Genomic DNA, 14,170 nt, shown 5'->3' on the forward strand with positions numbered 1-14,170 from the left:
CCGAATTCAAAGTAGAAAATTAAAAATTACACCATGCAAATTGGAAAGGATTTGAACTTGTGTTATAATCACATAACCTGTTCTTCTTTCATGAACTTATCTACATGTAAGTCTGCATCGCACACAGATTTGAAACAGAAAGTTTCTTTATTGTGTTGTCCCTCTACAAGGGTTAGGATTATCCTAGAGGGATGATTTACGGGGTGGCCCAAAAAATAAACGGTTTGGATTGTAAAGGGAATATATAAACGGAAAATCTCCAATTTGTTTTGCTTACCAAAACTCCTGCTATGAGAAGGAATAGGAGGGAAAATCTCCCCCATCGTGCTATATAATAATAGATGAGTGGGCCCTGTTCGTTTAAGATTATGGCAACCGATTGTAAGTCCTAAACCTATTACTAGGCTCAAAGTTATAGGCTCTGTTAGTTTAAGATCAAGACAACCGATTGTGAGTGCTAAACCGATTATTGGACTTAAATCATATATAATATAATATATATCATATCATATAATCTATTATAATATAGCACGATGGGGGTTTCACTGTTCACGCCCACGTGGACAGCCTCCCCATCCGGCTTGAGATCTACGTGGCATCATTATTAAAAACGCATAAAAATTAAAATTTGGGAATTGTTTCCTATTTTCTCTCTAAAAACGTAAATAGAAGGATTTTTTCCTACTTTTTCAGTTCCTAATTTATGTCTCTAAAAAAGGCATAAAAACTAAACGTGAAGGATTGTTTCCTATTTATAATCTTCTCTTCCCCTTTTGTTTCCCACTCGACATCGCTCTCTCTCTTTTTCAAGATGTCTTGAAGAAACTATGGTGATTTTCCCTGTCTATTAGGATTATTTTTCCCTTTTTACTATGTTTATTGATGCTATGGTGATTATGCTTAATGATTTATTTGGTTTATTTTGATATTTGCGGCGAAGCTTCCTCAAAATTTGAGAATGTAAAACGGAATCCTGGACGACGTGGGTGTGGCCCGTGGCACCGTCCTCCAAAAACGTAAAACTCTGTCCATAAGGTGATATATATGCATTGTAGCATATCCCACGTTTTAGCAAAATTGTTTTATATTTATTGGAGAAAAAATCTCCACTAATAAATCTATCTTAGTTTCCTGCACGTGGCACTCCTTCTCCAAAAATGTAAAACTCTCTCCATAAGGTGATATATTTGGATTGTAGAAAAATCTCACCATATCCCACGTTTTTTAGCAAAATTGTTTCAATTACTCTATCTCCCACGTATATTAGCATTGTTTCTATAAATCTCCACTGATAAATCTATCTTGGTTTCCTGATTTTTATTTCAATTTCCTAATTTAATAGTTATAGCTTCTTCTTTTTTTGGGGGCAACAATCGCCTATTTTCTAGCTTGCACACTAGAATGAACAATCCCTGTTGTGTTGGGCAACTCTCCCTCTCTAATAGCAGCGTCTTTAAATAGTCTATTAATAAATTTGAAAACTGCTATATAAAAAGTAATAGATTCCTTGATAAACGAGGACTATTTGCAAACGCGAATAACATAGGTAGAGGAGGACTCCATTCTATTCATATCCCGCCTTCACCGACTTCAACTCCCCTCTTCCCCGACTATTTACTCCTACTCCCCTTATTCTTTTCATCACTCCTCTCTATACACGTAAAACACAACTCTCCAAGAGTAAGAAAATCAGCCTTTCTTGCTCTCTTTGTTTCTTTTTTGCTGTGATAAGGTACATCTTTACATCTCTACTTAAATAGTTTGTGTCATTTTGAATGCTTCTTAATAAGGGTATGTGTAGCCACCCCATTTTGACCGTGCCCTAAGCTGTCCATATTTGTACAAAACCCAACCAAACCAATGTTTTAAAACTCCAAATTTCAGCCCAAGCTAGTTTAGGGTCTTACCAAGGTCCCCGCAAAATTTCGTCGAAATCCGATCGCGTTTGCCTAGCAAACGAGCCGGGGGAATGTCGTAGTGTAAATTCCAGAGGGGGGTGAATTTATCCTGAGCGGTGCAGATCGTAATCCGAATAGGACACGATCCGTCGCGCGCTCATCAAAAATTTCGCGCGCTCATCAATTTTCCGTGCGCTCTATCAAATTGGAGTGCGAATATTAATCTCTGAAAATGGCTATAAATACCGAATTTTCTCTCATTTTAAAAAAAAATTTTTCGTTTAGAGAGAGAGAGAGAGGGAGAGAGCGAGAATTATAGAGAGAGAGAAATCAGATCTGAGATTTCAAACCCTTCTTCATTCGTATTTTTCTTCTCCGGTGGTCTTTTTCCGGTCGGTTGTCTGCAAGACTCCGGTCATATTATCTGGCCTCCTTCTTCTCCATCGGTTTCTCTGCGTTTTGACCGTAGATTTAGATCTTGAAACCCCAAACTTATCTTCTTCTCTGTTTCTTCTCCGACAAGGATACCGGAGCTCCGGCCAGCCATTACTTAGTTTTCTTTGTTAGTTTTTTTTTTTTTTTCTCTCTTTTAGCATCTCTAAACCTTAGATCCCTCTTTTAAAATCAGATCTAAAAAAAAAAAAGGAAATTAGATTTTGATTTTTCCGATCGAAATTCTACCGGAATCTGGCAGACCTCCATGAACTCCGGCCTGGTGTTTTATTTTTCCGATCACTTCTTTTCCCCTCGTAGTTTTGCTTTCTTCATTTTCTATTAATCTAAACCCTCAGATCACAGATTGAAACCTTGAGCTTTTCATTCCAAATCCTAACTTCTTCAAAATCCCTAGATCTGATCTTCTCTGCAACTCTAATCATAGCAGGGAGAAGAAATGAAGCCGTGAGTTAGAGATTGATAAAAAAAAATCAGAGAGAAAGGAGAGATTTGTGAGAGAGTGTGTTTTTCATTCTTTGATCATCGTGTTCAAGTCAAAGGAGAAAGGTGCGACTTCTACAGCAAAGAATATATGTGATCTCGTGTTAGAATAAAAGAGACAAAGGGGAGTTCATCATTCTTTACAGGTATTTTTTTTTTTTAGTATCTATTTGTTTTTTTTTTATATGTGTAGCAGAAATTTTGTTTATAAATTACACTTATCTTTGAGAATTACATTCATATAAGTACTTTTTAGCTATACCAGAGCTTTAGTTTAATTCATTGCTCCAGCAGGTTCGGAGCCATCTTCTTTCTTTGATGTGTTAAAGCTAGATGTATGATAAGATTTGGGAGAGAAAAGATATTTTTAAAGAAAATATTATAGAACCTGTGGGAAGGATTGTGCTAGTAAGATTTTTTTTTTAGTTCAATTACAACAGACTTTTAGTTTGATTATTGAGTAGTCAAGGCTCGTAGTGATAGAATGATAGAGGCAATTTGATCGCTATAGCTAAAGAGCTGAGGTATTTTATTTTATTTTATTTTATTTTTTTCTTTAATGTGTCTTGCTTGATTGATTTCTATATGTTTGCTTTGATTCTGAAGGAACCTGAGAATTCTAATTTCATCTCATTTTTCATTTTTATTTATTTATAAATAGAAAGACTTTAGTTTCACATATACTATCTATTTTTTTTTTTTTACAAAGAAAATATAAAAAAAAGAGAGTCCAGATATAGGTATTATTTTCTTCATGAATATTTCGCATCAAATTTGAGGACAGGTTTGATCTCATGTTTTGTATTCTTTATTATGTGAGAGATTTTTTTCAAATCATTGGTGATTGGAAATTAGATTTCGGTTTTTGGATTCCTCACCTTGTTCAGCTTGAGGAAAATATAAGAGTTTATATCTTATTTATTGATTCATGAATAGCTGTAGACTTTATTGATTTTTACGCCCATATAATTTAGTGTTTGACAGTTCACCATTTGTATAGTTTGTCATTTATATGTGTCAAATGCCTGTAGTAACAAATGTTGTTAATTGTGTGCAAGTTTGCAATTGGGATAATATTGAGAATTGAAAATTTGAATACCAATGTCTTTTTGTGAGAGGGAGATAGAGGGTGGTTATTGGTTTAATTTGTAAAATCATGCAAGTTCTTTAATTTCACCAATTAATTTGGAAATCTTAAAAATATTCATGATATTGTGGAATTGTTATCTGTTAATGATCTCATAAGGTAACTTAAATTTTTAGTCACCCTGAACAATAGTTTGCTATTCTTATATAGCTTTGTCCCTTTGAGAATAAAATGGTGTTTCAAATAGCTGTGTTGATGATAAGAAATCCTCATGTCCAAAAGTTTATGGATCATAGTAAATTTACGACTTGTAAAATCTTTTTTTTAACAGGTGCTGTTTAGAGCATGATATAATGGTTGTATATATGTCTGTGTGTAGGTGCGTGAGTAGTAATTTTTTTTTTTTAGGTTGATTTCATTGTTTTAGGTTTTATTTGATATTTTTTGGATTTTATGAAAAGGCAATAATGATAAGAGAGTGTATATGAACATTTGGCATATTCTCACAGGTTTTTGGGCTCGGAAATATAGATATCTTGTTCATTCTTTTTTTACTAGAGATTGTGTTACATTAATTAAGATATTCGAATACTCAGTAGATTACAAGCAAGGTTTGATCCCTATATTGGAGTGGCCACTTATATTCCATGCATTATACTCTTTAGATTCTTTTGGGAATGCTCATCATTTACCATTGGTTACACGTCTGTTACACATCTATTGCACATCACTTGCTCATCTGTCGCACATTAGTTACACGTCTGTTACACATATGTTGCACATCAACTACACATGTGTTGCAGATCAGTACACATTTCTACACTATTTTAGCACTAGATCAGCCCATTTTCTACACTGTTTTGACACTAGACCAGCCCATTTTCTGCACTGTTTTAGCACTTGATCAGCTCATTTTTTTTACATTGTTTTGGCACTAGCTCAGCTCTTTTTACGCATGTCTGTGTTGGCATTAGCTCAGCTCATTTTCTGCATATTTCTTCACATTGCTGCCCTGTGTTAGCATTAGTGTGGTTCATTTTCTGCATGTTTACCCCTTGTATTGATACTGATTTAGTATATTGTTATTGTCCATTGTGAATCATTGCTTAATGTCTAATTTAACACACAGCTGATGCTTGTTTTTCGCAAATATATAGCTGTTGCCCCTTGTTTGCTGCCCCTTGGTTGTTTTTCGCAAATATATAGTTGCTGCCTCATAGTTTTCTACACTTTGTAGCTGTGGTTTGTATTGATTCAAGAGTATATGGCTGCTGTTCAACAGTTTTCTATATTTTACAGATCTATTGATTTAAAAGTCTATAACTGCTGTCTCATAGATTTCTGCAATATACAGTTTAATTTGTACCTGATTCCTCAAACTTTTTAATGCCCAGTCATGCCTATCTAAGGAATGTTGTTGTAATTCCAAAGGGTTTAACTTGATATGCACGGGGTTTAATCTCTATTAGGTTTTATAAATTCAAACCCCATAGCTTTTAGTTTTGGTTGATGTTTGCATAAAATAAGGTTGATAGTGTTTAGTAGCAGCCATTCATTTTGTCAAAACCTGTTAATGTCATTCTTGTTAATGACAAGAAATATGTCATGTATTAGTAATTGTACAAAGCAAGCTTGCTGGATGTATATATTTTCTTGGATTCTATTATGGATATAAGATAATACTATGGTTGATTTGAGTCCATCGTTTTAGCCTCGCTTAAATCTTAAAATTCCTGATAAGATTCATTTATATAGTGCAAACAGATGGTCAGTTTATTTTAGGAAAATGCTTCATTCTTACTATAACCTGTACATCTTAGATAAGTTGTTGATAGAATTATGATAATGTATTGTGTTGATTTTAGTAAAGGGTATTTGAGATAATGCAAATGATATGTTAGATTTTAGTAGTTTTCTCTTTATTGTTGTGGGCTTAAATAAAATGAAAACTGAAACTACACTGGTATGGTTGAAATTTGTTTAGACCATTCAAAATTGTTTTAGCTGCCCTTATTTTAATGAGCCATGAAGTATGTTCGATGCATTTGCTTTTAGAATATAAAAAGGATGGTCCAGTAACCAATTTGAAGGTTTAATAGGTACATGAAGAAATGAAATAAAGTTTATATTTCTAGGGTCAGTTATATTGATCATTATTTTTTCTTTTTATTTATTAAGTTTGCCAAACACTTTTCTTTAAAATTAAAAATTTTTACTAGTGTGTAAGAGTCTGAAGTGCCTTACCTGTTATCTGTTTTTTTTAATCATCATCTGTACCTTGATAGGTCTCAAAAGTATAAATTACAAGGTTACCTCGCATTTAGTTAGTCATGTTTCATGTCAATTTCAGCATAGCTGCTGTCTATCATTTTCTGTACTTTATAGCACTCACAAACTGATCACATGGGTTTTATTTCCTGTCATTTTAATGTGTTAATTTCAGCATAGCTGCTGTCCATCATTTTCTGTACTTTATAGCACTCACAAACTGATCACATGGGGTTTATTTCCTGTTATTTTAATGTGTCAATTTCAGCATAGCTGCTGTCCATTACTTTCTGTACTTTATAGCACTCTCAAACTGATCACATGGGTTTCATTTCCTGTCCTTTTAATGTGTCAGTTTCAGTATAGCTACTGTCCATCACTTTCTGTGTTTTTATGGCAATCACAAAACTGATCATATGGTTTTATTTCCTTTCATTTTGAACATGTCAATTTCGATAATGCTGTTGTTTCACTATGCACAGCTGCTGCCCGTAATTTAATCACTTTGAAATTGTGATTTTGGATCAATTGAAATCGCACATATCTGTTATTCACTTTGCATGGCCTATGCACAGCTGCTGCCCGTAGTTTCATCACTTTGAAATTGTGATGAAACTATCTTGCACTTTACAGGCTCAGTAATTATAATTTGGTTAGGTTTGCATGTTATGAAGTTTCTTTGAATAGAACTCGTTATTCTCGTATGCCATGAGTATTTGAAGTAATTTGTCTAGTTTTTAGTACCTTCAGGTGTTGATCCCCTTTTCATTATAGAAGGGCGATGAAGGCGCTAGCCTAAGCCCATTTTTAGATGTTTTTATTTAAATAAATTGTTTAAATAGGAAGAAGGAGATCAGATGACTACTCTATTCGATATTATCGACATGAGTACTGTCTGATTTCAAGGCGGGATGTGGAAATATTATCATGTGTATTATGATATCAGATGATTACTTTAGCATCATCTGATTTCATCCCCATATTGGGGTGGTGTGTGGTTGGGAATAGAAGTGTTTGCTATTGTTTACTTTTACTATTATTAGGCTATCCAGCGGCTGGTCTGGACTAATTAATATTGTTTACCTTTTTTATGATTGCTGTTCTATTGAAAAATTCTTCTTCGCTTGATTTTTTTATAAGAATAGAATGGAATCTGTGATAGACTAACACAGTCTTATAGATTTTGTTAAATTTCTTTAGACATTAGAATTCTTCTTATTGCAAGGTTAATATTGGTGTTAGTTGGAGCTTTTTTTTTTAGGGAGACAAGCTATGTCCCAGCATTAATGTCAAGTCCATTTAGAGACAGGCTTTGTCTCATTAGAGTGCCAACCTTTTTTAGGGAGACAAGCTATGTCTCACAAAAAATAATCAAATCCTTTGGAGACAAGCTTTGTATCATTTAGCAAGTCATACATAGGAGACTATCCAAGTCTTAAATAGAACGCCCCTATTAGTTCAAGACCAACTTGGTCTGTTTGTTTGCCTTACCTTTATTATCATTGCAAGGGTAATAGAGCCCATCTCTGTGTTTAGGGGACTTGCCTAGTCTCACTAGCACCCTTCTTATATCATTTTCTTTTAGGAGACTAGCCTAGCCTAGTCTCATTGGCACTCCCCTCTTAGGGTTATGCATTAGGAATCAGTCCTTTCATATTTGAGTCAATCCTCTAGCATAGGAATCCGTCCTTAGTCTAGAGAGTCAGTCCTCTTGTTCAGAAATCAAATTCTATCATCATAGGGGTTAGGATTCCATCTAACATTTCATCAGATCATGTTCTTCTATCCGCTCTTGCAAGGTATAGGAAGCTGTCCAACCCTTGCAGAGTCGTGTTTCCGTTATTTTTCCCCCGCAAAGCATAGGATGCTGTCCGACCTTTGCGGGATTCCAGGAGTCTACCTCACCCTTATGATGATAGAATTCTGTTCTTTGGTGTTAAAAAACAACAAAAACATCTCAAAAACACTTAAAAATCCAAAAACATCTCAAAAACACTTAAAAATCCAAAAACATCTCAAAAACACTTAAAAATCCAAAAACATCTCAAAAACACTTAAAAACCCAAAAACATCTCAAAGAACACTTAAAAACCCAAAAATATCCAAAAAACACTTAAAGATTCAAAAAACATCGGAAAAATCAAAAATCTCAAAAACTTTGAGTCATTAGGAGAGTAGTTAGGAAATCTGTTCCGAACTACGTTGGCTTGATCCCTTTTCACAGGGTACGTAGTGCAGCTTGGGATCTTTATCCCAGGTCCAGCCAAACCTTTAAAAATAAACAATTCAAACATTCCCAAAAACACAAAAAACTTCAAAACCTTTTTCAAAAAGATCTTCCCCTAGAGTTAGGAGTCTGTCCTAGATATTTAGGGTGTTTTAGAGTTAGGAGTCGGTCCTGATTTGTATTGATATGGTGCGTCCTGTCGTGTGAGTGTCCCTAGAGTTAGGAGGCCTCAAGTCGATCGGTTAGACATTTAGTCGAACCGATGGCTAGACTAGGAAGCATATAGTCAGCCCACTAGTTTTCTTTAGGTTGCACAGCCTAGATACAAATAGGATGTAGGGCCCTCCTGCATTAGCTTAAGGCTAAACAACCTGCATTAGTTAGGGCATATAGAGAGTCCTAAAACTTACAATTCACTTGAACTTGAGAAACTATGGAAAAAGCTTTAAAAATCAGTTGAGTCTAGTGGAATTGAGTCTAGGATAGCGGTTCTAGATGGTTAGGCATCGTAGTTAAAATAGGGCATCGAACTACGTTGACTCCGATTCTTCCCGAGGCTGGGATACGTAGAGCAGCTGGGATGGATGGCCATCTTGGTCCGAGTCAAGTCCTGCATTAGAGTTTTAGGATTTGTCTTGTCTAGTCATGAATAGAATTGATTTGTGTTGTGTGTTTTGCTATGTTTTCTTATTTTTCATGTACAGATCCTATACCTTTAGCTGTAGCATGCATGTGTATGCACACCGGAACTTAGACACCAGTTAGGTTTGACACTCATAACCTAGCTACTTAGGCGACACTTTTATTTCTTTTGTGTGTGCTTATTAATCATCTCCGAGACATGCATGATTAGATAGACGTCTTCTCGGAGATATTCGTTCCCACTTCATATGACTTTCGCCCAAAATTCTTTAAAATTAATAAATAAATGGCATAAGAGACCAGGTGCTTGCACTTGGGCGGATGAGGTGCTCTTTAGACCTTCCGAATTCGTAACCAGGCACGAACCCTCTTTTATATCTCTGGTTATCCGTTGCGACAGAGCATAGTATGGGATCCTTGGACCCTTTTCCTTGGATGGCGACTCTTCTTTGTTTAAGGTACGCCTCGAATCTGGGCTAGTCCCCGAATCGAGAGGTATCTCCCTTTGTATCGCCACTCATGCTGTGAGAGGCACATTCTTTCGAGAGTTCCTTGGTAGAGCTCTCCATTCACGTGGATGATCCATAGAGACTGTTAGCGTGTGGAATTCGTCTCCCACCGCCTCTCTCTCTCGGATCGGGGTCCACAGTATGATTTCTCTGTGTTTTGTATTAATACTTGATAGCAAGACCTGGCAAACGGGCGGCCGGGCCGGGTTTGACTCGGCCCTTACGGGTCCGGGTCAAACGGGCCTGGTCAAAATGACCTGGAAAATTCTACGGGTCATTGAGCTTGGCCCGCACCCGGCCCGTACGGGTCGGGTCGACCCGCGGGTCACTCCGATTTTTGACGTATTTTCTTAAGATCTTTTTTTTTTTTGGTATAGGGATTCGCTAGCCACCTTCGCCGAGGGTGTTTTCGGCTTGTCGCATATCCTTTGCTGCAAAGATCGGCAGAAGTACGATTTGCGCAAAGGTGGCTAGCAATAAATAATGGCAATATAGAATAATCATGCGGGTACTAAGTTCTAAATGAAAAGTTACGGAAAAATGGAAGCAAAGTAGAAAAATTACCAAAAAATACCCAAAATGTATTAAAATATGACAATTACCAAAAAAACTACAAAGAAAATTAAAAAATTATGACAATTACGGGAAAAAAAAGGCCAAAATAAAACTTTTGTACTTCTCTACGGGCACCCGTGGGTCCACCCGCCCGGCCCAGTTTTGACGGGCCGGGTGGACCTGCGGGTCAATTTCAAACGGGTCACAGATTGGTGACCCGGACCTGGAATTTACGGGCGGGCCGGGTGGACCCACGGGTCTGGGTCACTTTTTGCCAGGTCTATTGACAGCATACATGGTTGTTAAACATTGTAATTTTTATCACAAAAGAAATTTACTAATGTTATTAAATCAAAGGTTTAACAGTAGCGAAAACTTTTATATCGTAGATTTGTTCCAGATTCTAAAATCATCAACAAGGCTATTCATAGAATAAATACATTTGGTCATGAACATGAATAAATAGATTTTATACAATAATCTCAAATATACAGAATCTATTTATATTTCATGCACTAACGAGAACAAATTGCCCATGTAGCATGTTTGAATCTCCATTTGTTATTATTAGCTCCAGTTTTCATCAATGAGATATGGCTTGTGTATTTGCGTTGTATTTTGGGAAATACTATCTCGATCACTACTCTAAGTGCCGTGTGCTAAACTCACCTGCTTCTCTATTAAATTCCATTGAGAAATGATATTTGAATGAATTGAACAGGTAAAGAGAATTGAATGAACTGAACTGTTTTCCTGGCAAGTTCTTTTTCGGTGCGTATAAAATTTCAATTCTTTCTTTGGTTTTGATATTTATTTTTGAATATTGGTCTCACTGATTTCGTTTATGTTGGATAGAATCCATATCTCCAAAAATCCATGTATTGTAAATTAAACCATAATTGAAATAAAATATGGAAAACAGAATACACTTATCTCTTTTGATGGAAAAACGTTTATGGGAAACCTGATTAAGAAGAAGAAGGCTGAGTCGTGCCACTGATCACTCTCCTTAAGAATCGTATCCGCCCCCTACCAATGCAACCGGGATCCGCGAACCGATGCTCCAAGATAAAACAGCCAAAGTTGGCTCCAGTCCACGTGCACTCCCTGACTGGTCCACCCAGAACCACCTTAGAACTGTGCTCAGACACGGAAGGAACAGAAGGAAGGACATGAAGCAAAACCAGAAAACATAAACCTTTTTCTGTGTAAACCTCTTTATTTTTCTGTTGGCAAAAGCCACCCCAAACGTAGACCCCAAAAACTCTTAGCCTTACCCAATCCGTATTCTGTTCTCCTTTTTATAGACACCAAAGTGTCAGTTGGAAAGAGCCACCATTTATGGATATTAATGTTGAGAAAAGCCACCATTAAGAGCCTTGAACATTTCTCTTCCAACATTTATATTTGTGACCGTTGGAGATGAAACGGTTTTGTAACTTTAATAGGTGTTATTATCATAACCATTTAGCAATTAATGGTGTAAAATGAAAACCGTTTTGGGCATTAAAAAGAATCTTTTCATTTAAAAAAACACTCAAAAGTCACTAGCTTTTGAAATAAGAGGGAAACCAAAATTTGAATCTTTTCCTCTAAATTTTAAAGACAAGGCAAAAATCACTTTTGGCTTTTCAAATTCTTTAAAATTTCCAACAGTTTATTTTTTCAATCTTTGATTTTCCTTTTTTTGGGCTTCTTTTGAATGGTATCATTGGTTTGGATTATTGTTTAGTCTTTGATTTCTTTCTTTGATTTCCATTTTTTGGTTTCCTTCTTTGATTCATTTGTTCAATCTTTTATTATTCTTTACATTGATTTTGATATTTCTTTTTTCAATGCTCACTTTGGTTTTGATTAATGTTCAATCTTTGATTTCCTTCTATGATTTTCCTTTTTCGGATTTCTTTTGATATTTCATTTTCAATGGTCCGCTTCTATTTCGATTATTGTTCAATCTTTGATTTCTTTATGCCATTTTTCTTTTTTTGGGCTCCTTTTGATTTATTTTTTTCACTTCCTTCTTCTTGGACTGGAAATTTTTTATTCTTCGATTAGGTTTCGATATTTCTTTTTCAATAGTCTCTTTGGTTTTGATTATTGTTCAATCTTTGACGTCTTTATGTGATTTTCCTTTTTTGGGCTTCTTTTCATTATTTCTTTCACTTCCTATGGCAGCTCCTTCTTCTTGGAATGGAATTTTTTTTATTCTTTGACATGGTTTCAATATTTCTTTTTTCGGTTTCTTATGATTTTCCCCCTTCCTATAGCAACCCCTTCTTCTTGGATTGGATATTTTTTATTCGTCAATTTGGTTTCAATATTTCTTTCACAATGGTCGCTTTGGTTTCAAAATTTCATCTAAATACCATTGTTCATTCTTTGAATTCTTTCTGTGATTTTCGTTTTGGGGCTTATTTTGATTCTTTTCCTTCCAATAGCAACCCGGGCTACCGAGAAGCTGAATCATACTCCATTGAATGGGAAATTGATAAGAATCATGTAGTCACATCGAGATCAGGATGCGAGAAAGATTGGGATTGGGAATGGGAATATTTTTGTGAAGGTACCCCACTGCAACCCTTTCTTCTCCTTCGCCGGCTTAACTTCCTTCCGGATTCCGTCCAAATTCCGGCCGGCAATCTCCTCTCCCCTGTTACTCTATTCCCCTTTTCCTATCTAACCTTCAAGGAATCACATCAAACCACTGATTTTTCATTGTCTCTTCACACCAAACCCTTGATTCGGCCATTTCTACCCTAATTCCGGCCAAGCTCAGGCAGATGTTTCATTCCCAACGATCTTGCTAGTTCTTTTTGTTTTTTTCATCTTGTTTTACCTTGTTCAAGTTCCTGAAACCCTAATCCAAGTCTTTACTATATGAACCGTCCAGATTAACTTAAAACACAGGAGAAGATTTCTCACAGGGCGGAGGATGAGGAGGAGGATCGCCGATTTCCTCATGTTCTTCGGAACAAGACATTAAAGAGGAGGGAGCAGGAGGTTTTGGCATGGTGGTAGAACGTGTAAGGGCCATTTTGTTGTTGAACAGTAGGAGAACGAGAACAGCAAGGTGATTCCACTAAGGTAGGCCTCTCCCTTCGACCACCATCAGCCCAACCACCATCTACTCCGGCGGATTTTGCTGGAATCCGGCATCACCACTACCAAACCCCCACCTTCCCAAACCTCCACTTCACAGCCACCATTTTCTCCATTTTCCACCACCACACCTCCACCTCTCAACCTCTCCCCCATTCCGGCCAGCCACGGCGCCTCCGACCAACTCCGGCCACCTTCTCCAGCTCCCACCGCCTCCACCATCCCTACCAGCCACCCTCTCTGCCGCCGGATCCCTCATCGCCGGCAAGCTCCTCCCCTCTTTACAAACCCCTTTCCACTCCCAACCACCCAAACCCACTTCGATTATCACTTCTCTGCAACTCCCTTTTTTTCCCAAACCATCAAACCTCCTTCTCATCTCCCAATCCCACTTTTACCTCCGGCCAACCACATTTCCGGCCGGCCTCTGCCCATTTCCAACACAGCCATCTCCATCTTCTACTTCCATTTATTTTTAAGCTACCATCATCAGCCACCTCTCCAATATCCGGCCACCATTTCTGTCCACCTTCACCGGAGCCCTAACTTCCGGAGTATCTCACCAACATCACCATCTCCACCACGATCTCCTTCTTCTCCGACGAACCCCCAAGATCCGAAACCCCATTCTCAGCACTACAAACCCATTCACCTCACTACCCCCTGTTTTTCACTTGAAACCCACTTCTGTGCAAATCTCCCATCAGCCACCTCCATCATTAAACCCTCTTCTCCGGCCGGATTGCCGGAATCCGGCCAATCCCCCATCCTTTTGTTTCAACCTTAAACCCACTCCCATTTTTTCCCATTTCCATCATCCTCTGCCATTGCAGCCATCACCTTCACTGCAAACCCAATTCGTTTTGCCGCCATTAATACCCTCTAAAACCCTCACCATCAAGATCAACTTCTGGGTCTTCATATTTGGATCGGATAATTCGGGAAGGAG

This window comes from Tasmannia lanceolata, unplaced genomic scaffold (genome assembly GCF_043159265.1).
Source record: "Tasmannia lanceolata isolate RefF3 unplaced genomic scaffold, GAP_Taslan_0.1 ptg000024l, whole genome shotgun sequence".
In the NCBI taxonomy this organism is placed as follows: Eukaryota; Viridiplantae; Streptophyta; class Magnoliopsida; order Canellales; family Winteraceae; genus Tasmannia; species Tasmannia lanceolata.